Source organism: Nanorana parkeri, unplaced genomic scaffold (assembly GCF_000935625.1).
Source record: "Nanorana parkeri isolate BGI_ZX_2015 unplaced genomic scaffold, ASM93562v1 scaffold227, whole genome shotgun sequence".
Taxonomy (NCBI): Eukaryota; Metazoa; Chordata; class Amphibia; order Anura; family Dicroglossidae; genus Nanorana; species Nanorana parkeri.
Genome location: NW_017306495.1, coordinates 861,937 through 872,215, shown reverse-complemented (window position 1 = coordinate 872,215; position 10,279 = coordinate 861,937).

The window sequence follows — 10,279 nt, the reverse complement described above, 5'->3', positions numbered from 1 at the left end:
TCTTCCAGGTTCTTGTATGCGCCACATGGTTTCATCAGTGGGCCTGTTTGAAAGAGCCAGCAAAGTGGCCCCCTGATGATGCTCAGCAGCGCATGCCGTATAGAGCACCCCAAAGCCTCCTGGGATACTGAGGTCACATATTCCAGGAGTCTACAGGATGGTCTTGATGGGCTGCAAGAACCAGCAAGAGACAGCTGGCCCCTAGATGATGTACAGCATTGCATTCGATGTAGAGACCCCAATGCATCCAGTGATACTGACATCATGCTTCCCAGGATGCTTTAGGGTACTCTCGGTGGACTGCAAGAACCAGCAAAGACAGCAGACCCCCTGATGATGTGCAGCAGCACATGCGCTGTAGAGCACCCAAAGCCTCCTGAGATACTGAAGTCACGCATCCCAGGAGGCTTCAGGGTGATCTATTGCGCATGAGCAGCAACGTGCCGAATGGAACATAGATCTCACCTAGGCAAGAATCCCGGAAGTGGTGGGAGGGGTGCAAGAGAAAAAAAAAAGGTATTTGGGCAAAGTTAAATATCCAATTATGAGATATGAGGGAGGAGGACAATTAGATAAAGTGGGTGAGGAGGGCGAAGGTCTGCTTTAATGTATTTTATGTGTTAAAAGCACTGAGCCTTTAACCATTCTCAGCAATGCTGTCATTTATTGATCTGTGTTTTTGTAGCTGTGTGGAGTCATTTGCTCTAATATCAAATGGTACTTTTATGGTACAGCACTTCCTGAAACATCACTGGTTGGTACAGTGTCTGCAGCCTCTCCATTCTGTATGCAGTCAGTAGGGGTGTGCAATTCAGTGCATGAGAATGAAAAGGACAAGAGTTCTCCATCAGGCTATATAATGCAGACAAAAGCTAGACTCATCCTTTAAAGGGGATTTTCTTATTCTGGTCAAAGATATGTACTATTTGGAGATACTCTCCGTACTGTTGTACAAGAGCTTCATGAGTGATAGTGTTATAACTACAAACTGGCTCAATTTGCATATCATGCTTGTTAACAAACTGATAAAACCTGAAGGAGATAATTAAAATGTATTTTAAAAGTGACATGGAACAAAGTAGCAGCTCTCCGTGACTTGACAGCCAGCTGGGGCTCTGCTCAAGAGCAAAGCATTTGCTTGTGTTGAAGGTGTACAATTACTTCTACATGTCTACATTTCACAGAACAGACCCCCAGCAAAGGTGACAGGGAAATAAATCAATGTAATCCAAAATAGACATACCATTATCCTGACCAACAAAGCTGTGTCTTTTACTGCATATGTACAACACACAAGACTAAATAAGTGGATAATTATTAAAGGTGAAGTAGGCTTACCACAAAAGACTTAACCTTAATTAAGTTTAAGGAATTTGTGCTCTTTCCTTATTTCTCGCAAATTGTGATATGTCCATCTTTCTGACTAATTTGACTTTAGTTAGCGAGTACAGGCATATTCAACATGGCAGCCATGTTATCAGATAATGCTGGCTGGGGGCAGATGGATCATTTTAAAGCCTATCTCCAGGAAAGAAAAATAGCTTTGCAGTGGAGCTCCCCCGCACTGCAAGGTTTATGTGATCATATTTTTCTAGGAGCATTGTGTACAAGACTTACCTGATCCCCTCTCCCGCAGGGTCCAAGACCAGCTCCAGCAGCCTCTTCCCCCCTTCGCTGACATCATCCAGTCAAATGCAAGACCCACAGCTACAGTATGTATTATACATGGAGACGTCAAGGGACAGTCCACAATCTGGAGCGTAGGGGAGAGAGAGGTGAGCACTAGCTGGGGGAAGGAAAAGGTGATCAGGTAAGTAAAACTGCTTTGCCTGATACCCTAGACCTAAATAAGCATTGAACCCTTGCAGTGTGGGAGCAGCCCACGTTTTTGTTTAAGCGAAAACCCTGCAAATTTTAATTCCCCTCGCACTCCTTCTGTAATTTCACCCCATGGTCTCTGGAAGTTTATGTAAATATCCATACATCTATCTTAAGTAACAACAGATACTCCAGACTAAATATTATTAAAGCTTACGATAGCTGTGTGCAATCCCGTCCAGCTCACTGACGTAACTGGTTGCCAGGAGCTCGGCGGGACACCAGCTGTGGCCGCCCCCCTGCCACCCCCTTCCTCCTCTCGGCCACCCCCCAATGAGATACCGCCTTAGCCTTAGGTTGCCTCATTTTTAGGGCATATCTGGCTGTGCGTCTTCGCTGGGGAGATTTCTCCCTACTTCCAATCCTACTTCCAATCCTGGGGACCACTGTTACTGGGACAGAACATTATGGGATTTTCTCCAACTAGGAACTATATGGCAACAAAAATATGCCAACGTTTTAACATTTTGCAATTCAAATTAAAAATACAAATTTGGGCTAGTGTTCCACGTTCAGTGTGAAGAATAATCCAAAACATGCTGTCTCATCAGAACGTATTTGTACCTACCACTGTCATCTCCCTGACATCAGTTGGGAATGATCAAGGATGCAGCCACTCCTGGACCTGACAGTTTTTAACATGGGTTCCCAAGGCATGGTAATAATGACTCACTGTCACTTAAAGCTGAACACCAGGATAAGCAAATATTGCCTAAAAAAAAGTAATGTGTATTCCTACTTGAATCTTGGTGTGTCTTGTTCGTTTCCTCCAGATCTGTGGAGGAAACGCAGAAGATTTGTGTGTGAAGATTTGTCTCTATGCAGGAGCTTCCTGTAATCAAGACCAGCCACTGCTTTTCTCTATCCTTGTGCAGCTTGACTGGTCTTGTATCCACCCACCTCCTGTAGATTTCTGCTGCCAGCCTGAAGTGGGCAGAGCTTCTTGGTCCCTCCTACAGCTCTACTCCTGATGATGGACCACTACTATAACAAGGTAATATTTGGGTTTACAGAAGCATTTGGTGCAAAATGGATTTATATCCTTTGTGGCTAATGAGGTATATGTTTTAAAAAAAGGTTTTGTACTTGGAGTGTGGCTTTAAGCCTGCCCAGATCTGGCCATTGCTTAGGGTAAAGGTGGCCACACACCTTCCGATTATCGGACGACACTTTTCATCCAATGATCAAACCGTCGTACGATTGTCGTACGGCGGCCCCATTATGCCCTGATTATCGCCAGGTTCAATTAGCCGTAATTAAAGAAAAGCACCTGGATGAATTGCGGTAATCAACCGCACGTATTTTCGTTTGCGCATGAGCAGTGTAGATCCTACGATTTTTTACGTACGGAAACGCCACTTGCAATAATCGTATGATCGACCAAAGTTTTCGAACATGCTTGAAAGTCAAAAGTCGTACGATTGTACAGTATTTGCGGTTGCACTGCCCACACACCTTGCGATTATTGGACAAAAAATCGATCGCATACGATTATCGTACGATAATCGTAAGGTGTGTGGCCACCTTTAAGTTGATATGAAACCATTCTCTCCCGAAAGTTGTTTTTGGTAAATCTTATAATACAATACAATCATTAAGGGGTCATCCAGACACTTATTTGTTGCGCTGCACACTTGTTAATGTGCAATATTTTGTATGTTAATGTGCGTTGTGCTAAGGCAGCCCAATTATTTTGAACAGGCTGCCAACATATATTTTATAGACAAGTAGCTTACCACAGCATACAGCGCAGCATACCACAACACACAGATGGTTCACATCTGTGCAATGTGGTGCACTAAAATGCAAGGGTTTTGTGCTGTGCTGCCTAGGTGGGATAGGGCGTAATGCATAATGAATGACACCACAACACACTGTGTTATGTGCTTTACTGCAATGCAATAGTGTTAATGGGCCCTTAGAGTACAAGGCAGTTAAAATTTATGAATGCAGCACAAATGATCAGAAACAATGACCAAACACCGTAAAATCATATTAAGTCACATGAAAACGACATCAAAACATATGTTACTATTACTTGCTTGTTTGCCTCCATTCTGGCAAATGTCAATTCTTTTGATACATTTACATGTAGCCCTTGTATAAGTAAACTGACTACTGCTCAGTTTCTGGACAAATAGGAGCTTATATAATAAAAGTGTGCTAACGAGAATATTTATTGTTGCTCATAGCAAACAATCAGAATCCCTGCCTACTTTTTTTCAAGTGGCACTCAACTCAGGAGTTAAATCTTAAAAATGCATTCAGATACCTTAACTATAAACACAAATGTATCTTATTTGTGTATCACTCAGCTGTAGATCCTCAAACATCTCTGAATTGGTGCTGACACTATCCTTCCTTCTGGAGGGTGGTACTGGCTACTTTTATTCCCCATGGTCCCCCATTGTGACATCCATGCCATGCAGTTTTTCCCTCCATCTTGTGATAGAGGAAAAAAACCTGGACATTACCAGACCCATGTTAGTGTATGGACAGCCAAATCTAAAAATCTAAATGGACCACTGTCCATTTACACCTGGTTACCCTTGATCCATTTGTTTTTCCAGACCTGGCTGGAGCTGGGACTAACAGGATGTAAACAGACGCCCGTCCATTTAGATCTGGCTGCCCATAAACTAAGGCCCCTTTCAGATGGGCGGTCCAATCAGGTTCACCTGTCAGTTTTTCAGGGAGACCTGATTGGATGCCCAATGTAAATCTACAGGCAGCCAGATGTAAATGGACAGGTGTCCGTTTACATCCGACTGCCCCCAGCTCTGGAAAAACAAAATAGACCAGAGTTTAGTTTCACTGGACCTGATTGTGCCTAATCGGGTGTCCGTTTACATCCAGTTCCCCATAGACTGGCCCAGTGATTTCTGTTTTTTTCCTCCAACGCAAGATGGAGGGAAAAACTGGACGGACATGGATGTCACATTGGTGACATCCAATCCATAACGTTCCGATCAAAATGGGATCCATGCACAGATCACCTCCTGATGGGATAGTGTGAAAGGGGCCTATCAAGTCCACCTGAAAAACTGACAGGCGCACCTGATTGGAAAGCCCGTGTGAAAGGGGCCTAAGAGCATACATTAGTTCCAAGCTGAAACCACGCTGGAGCCATGCTGGCAACACTGTGCAAATGTATCCATACTAAACCAAAGGCATATCCCAAGAATGGAAATGGCCTAAGTTGTATCAAATACCATTATTCTGTATCATGACTCTACTGTAAATATCTAGACACTGGTACCTCACTAAGCGGATGTCAGGCTAATGAACTGCAAAGCAGGAGACTGACTGTTTAACCTGGTTCAGAGACCACATTCTATACTGAGAATAGCGCATGGAGCAGACCGTCATGCACACATATAATTATACATTATTAATGAAAAGTGGAATTCTGAAATGCTAGACGTGAGTCCCACTGAGTAGAGTTGTGCTCTCACCAGCAAAGCTGTATAATAATGAGGGGGATGAGTGCAAATATCATGAGGGAGAAAACATTTTGTGTGGCAAAATATTATCTGCAGAACACAAAGGGAGCTCCAGTTAATCAGAAGACTCTCTGCTCCCTGGACACATTTCCCTTGTTCTCTTTTTTCCCTGGTTGTAAATCACTAGTGTTGATGATGAGCATCTCTGTCTACTCTTATCCCAGGTGGAGCCCATGAAATTGCTCCAGTAGATGATAAGGGAAGGTCAGCTAAATCTGGCATGGTGGCAAGGTAAACTCCTTAAGTTTACATTAAAGTCTGCTCAGTGATATAATATTCAAACACTCTGCCCCTCATTTGTCAGCGGTGTCACCAAACTCTAGTGAATTTTTAGGATGAAGCAGTATAAATTTGAATAGGGAATTCTTCTGGCACCTTCTGGCGAGGGTTGATTGGGAAAGCCTTAGAAATGCTTAATATAGGAGGGCAAATCTCTTTCTGAAAAACATAAGGGATATTTGTAACATGTTCTTTATCTGCTTCTTTATTCCGCTCAACTGACATGGTTTGGTGGATGTTTCCTCTAAATTAATGAGATGATTTAGATGATACAGTAAGTGGTTTTTATTGCAGCTTTTATTTTTCTGTATTATACCGATGGAATAAAATGACCCAATTGAAAAAATAGGACAAATGATGATTAATTTTATATATTAAAGAACCGCTAAACATAAATTACAAGCCTTTTTTATTCTACCATTCTGTTGTTGTTATTAACAGAATAGTAGTTCTTTAATAAAGGATGTGGTATCATTGGGATCAACGCTTTCAAATGCACAGTTTGTTTTCTGTCCAGTAACACAAAAGCCGACTATTATTGTTACTTGTGGTGGATCCTTCTAATCATAGAGCAATAGACAACGCAACAAAGTAACACACAGTCATATAGATCACCTTTTATAAATGGTGGGTACTTTCAGCGTTAATAGTGCATTCTTTACATAATTAACCCTTTTTTGTGTTAATTTTATAGCCCGTCATGCAGCTTTACAGACCTTACAGTTTGAAGGTGAACTCAGGGCACAAAAACTTTTACATACATATATTTCTCAATAGATAGAAATATAAATCCACTCTGTGTGCACAAAATGCCTTTGCGGACGCATATATTACCCTGTAAAGTAGTAGATACAGTAGGACTGCAACAACTAATCGATTATGAGAATAATTGTCAACTATTCTCATTATCGGTTAGTTGGTTGGGGAGAGGGAGAGAGAGATTTTTTTAAATGCAACCAATCGATTAGTTGAAAAAAATAAATCGGCAACTAATCGATTATGAAAATAATCGTTAGCTGCAGCCCTTAGCCCTCATTCACACCTAGGCGTATTGCATATGCGCGTCCGTCACGCGACCGTCGCGCTGGTTTTTTACCGCGATTCGCGGTAAAAAAGCCGCGCGACCGTCGCGCGATTCCGAAGGCGTGGGCCGTTTTGTAGGGCGTTAGGGTCGGGCGATTCTTTTCAGGCGTGGGCCGTTTTGTAGGGCGTTAGGGTCGGGCGGAAATACGGCAAGGTGGGAACGAGACCATTGACTACAATGCAATTTATATTTTTGACCGTTTTGTAGAGCGTTCGTCGAGCGTAGAACGCGCTACAAAACGGTCAGGTGTGAACAAGGGCTAAGAGACAGCATAACTATGATGACCAGTGGGTGGAGAGGCAGATACAAGACCAGTCACCCTGCACAAGGGGAGATACAAGCAGTGACCAGTCTTTATTACAGGAAGCTTCAGCAAAGAAGCAAAGAAACATGCTGGATTACTGCACAGATCTGGAATAAATGCACAAAGCACCATGAGTGACAACAACAAATTATTCAGAGATGTCAACTGGCTGGCATCACCTGAGCATCAGTGACCCAAGACATAGTGGCAGAGACTACGTGAACACTGCTCAACATCAGGGCCCTCCATATGAGGCAGCCTGAGGTAGTTGCTTAAGTTGGCATCTAATTGGGGGGCGGCAGGGTGGTGGGGAAGGTGGTAGGGGGGCCGCCACAGCGTCCCATGTTGCTAAAAGCTCTTAGCAACTTGTGATGCCCTGTGCAGTGGGGCTTCCCACCCAGCTCACTGACGTCATTGGTTGCCAGGAGCTGAGCAGGGACGCTCTGGCTTGGGTGCCACCTAGCTCCTGGTAACCGGTGACATTAGTGAGCTGGGTCGGACAGAGCCACTGTGCGGTATTTCCCATGCCCCCCCTTTTTGGAGCAACAAGCACGCATGCCACCCAACCTCCCAGAGAGTTAAGCCGAGTTAAGTGTTTTGATATGTTCTTAATGTTTATTTGCTTAAGAGAGTTTAAATACATGTTTACGTGTACTTGTGGTTTTGAGTTCAGGGCTCCTTTAAGAAAAGTCAAATGACAGCTAAACACACAAATCCCGCTCAAAGGGCCAGTCTGCCTCACCCAAAAGTGCCATTTTAGCTATAGTTGGTGCCTGGCAGGCTATGTCAGCCCTTGAATGAAAGAGAGAAGCTGATTGGATGCCATGCACAACTGCTCCACATTCTGTCTGCTCTGGTTTTGATAAATTATGTATTTATTGCCCTCAATGTGTTTTAGGTCTCAAACATCTACCAAAAACTGTATCAGTTTTGGATTGATAAAACCTTTAAAAGAAGCCCATGCGCATAAGCACAAAACAGCCGTAAAATCTTATTTTCAACCTCTGCATGGACTTCATCCATCATTGCAACTATACCTTTCTGCTTTTTATTTTAACAAAAACTAAGACCCAGGGGAGCAGAAAATAAACAGAAAAAGGTTGCCCTTACTCAATGTGCCCCTTAAGTCTCTCCCCCCTACTCCCCCTTGTTTCCATTTGTTCGTAACCTGCAGCATGAACGCATTTAATGTCAAAAATGTACAGCCACCAGAAAAAACTTTGAAAAGCAGAGTGGTTTCTGATCTGAGTTAAATAGCTTCTCCTTGGGGACATGTTGTTGGGTTCTGACAACACAGGAGCTGCTCTCCTTGCAAATTGCAGAAAAGCCTGTTTATGACAGGGCCTGGCATCTAATTAGAGCATCTCCCCTCCTTTTGAATGCTCCATTATGGCTGGGGATGGGGTATAAAATTGCCAGGCTCTGAGCTTACTCAGCGTCTTCAGTCTTGAAAAAGATGTTCCCTATCCTGGCTTTGATTAGATTAGTACCCGCTGGTCACCTGAGAAGTAATCAAGCCATTTATGAGCTAATGGTCTGAGGTTTGAATGCTGAATTTGGGTAAAGCTTGTGGTAACAAATGATGGGGCTTGTACAGTTTGCATGCCGAGTGCCCAAACATCCGTGATAATACGGGCAGCTAAAAAGCCTTGGCTGCGGCTGAATAAGAGCAGCTGCAAGTCTTCAGAACACTGGTGCGCACATAAATAAAAACAGTGTAAAGTAGCAGAGCATAATACTGGCAGGTTGCAGCTATCTAGATGAGCTGTGAATACTGCATACAATTAGGTTGTCTGAATAAATTAACATCAAAATACTTAGGTCATTATTTCATTAGAAAAGTGCACAAGTCATTAGAGTGTAGCAATACACAGGAACCAATCCCAATTTTACCTTCATTATTAAAATAAAAGGAAACTGCTAGAAGCCCTTTTCTGATTGGGTTATAGGGAATACTTAGCTCACTGTTTATCCTGAGTTTTATTTTGTAAGTTTATATTGAGACTGTTAAATCCAATCTCCGGGCAAATTCTGAACCTCCCATTCCCCCATCCCACCCTTTTAAGGCTAGGTTCACACCTGGGCGACTCCTGACCGTGCGGCAATCATGCACAAAACCACAGCTGATTGCCGTGCGGAATCGCCCAGAATCGACCACCACAGCCGATCACGCTGGAGGTGGCATTATTTTCTAATGGCACCCCAGTCGCGCCGGGCGGATCGCACGGATTTCTTCCGCAATTCCGCCCATGCAATTGAACACGATAAAAAAGCTGTGCGTTGCATAAAAAGCTACTTGTACCTCTTTTTAGCAATTGCCGCACGTATGTAACACTAGCACACGATCGCACGGTCCCGGGGCGTTGCTCAGGTCTGAACCTAGCCTAAAGCCCTTTTTACTTATCACTGCCACATGAGCCTCTGTGGAATCTATTCCAGTAGTGAAGGCTTATCCACCAGTGCAGTCCAGGCCTGCCAGGGACATGTCTTGTTGCCACTCCTTATAATGAAATTATCTCCTTGTGTGCTGTAAAGATGTTAAGGTCAGCATCAGCAGGAGCGCTGCTGGGGTCCAGAAGAGCAATACTCTGGGAAGTGTCGGTTTCCCAGCATGCCTTGGCGCACTACCTCTGCAAGGGTTAAGTGATAGTTTGTGTCTAGGTTAAAAAATAACAAACATATACTCACCCGAAGCTCCAAGCAGGCCAGCTGTCACAGTTCTCCCTCCTGCCTGTCTCCTCCTACGCTGCAGTCCTTTCGTCCGATACACTGTGTATAGACGTGATGATTTACGGGACCTTAGACCTCTGCAGAGGAAGGGGAGAGAGGCTGGAAGGACCAGTCTGAGAACAAGCCAGCTTGGAGCATCGGGCGAGTATGACTTTTTTGTTTCTAACCTAGACACAAACAAGCACTTAACCCTTGCAGTGGAGGGCCTTCTCATTCCTTTCAAGTCAACTCACCATAACCTAGTTACATAGTTAGTAATGTTGAATAAAGACCAAGGTCCATCCAGTCCAACCTATGTATGTGAGTGTGTGTGTACTTTTCTGGCTTTACAACTTCCCATATCCCTGTAGATTCTGCGAGAGAAGAAACTCGTCCAGTAATTTCTTGAATTTATCAATGTTATCCGCAGATATCACCACCTGTGGGAGGGAATTCCAAACTTTCACTACTCTCACAGTGAAATATGCGAATTCCACGATTGAACCCCTTCTCTTCTAACCT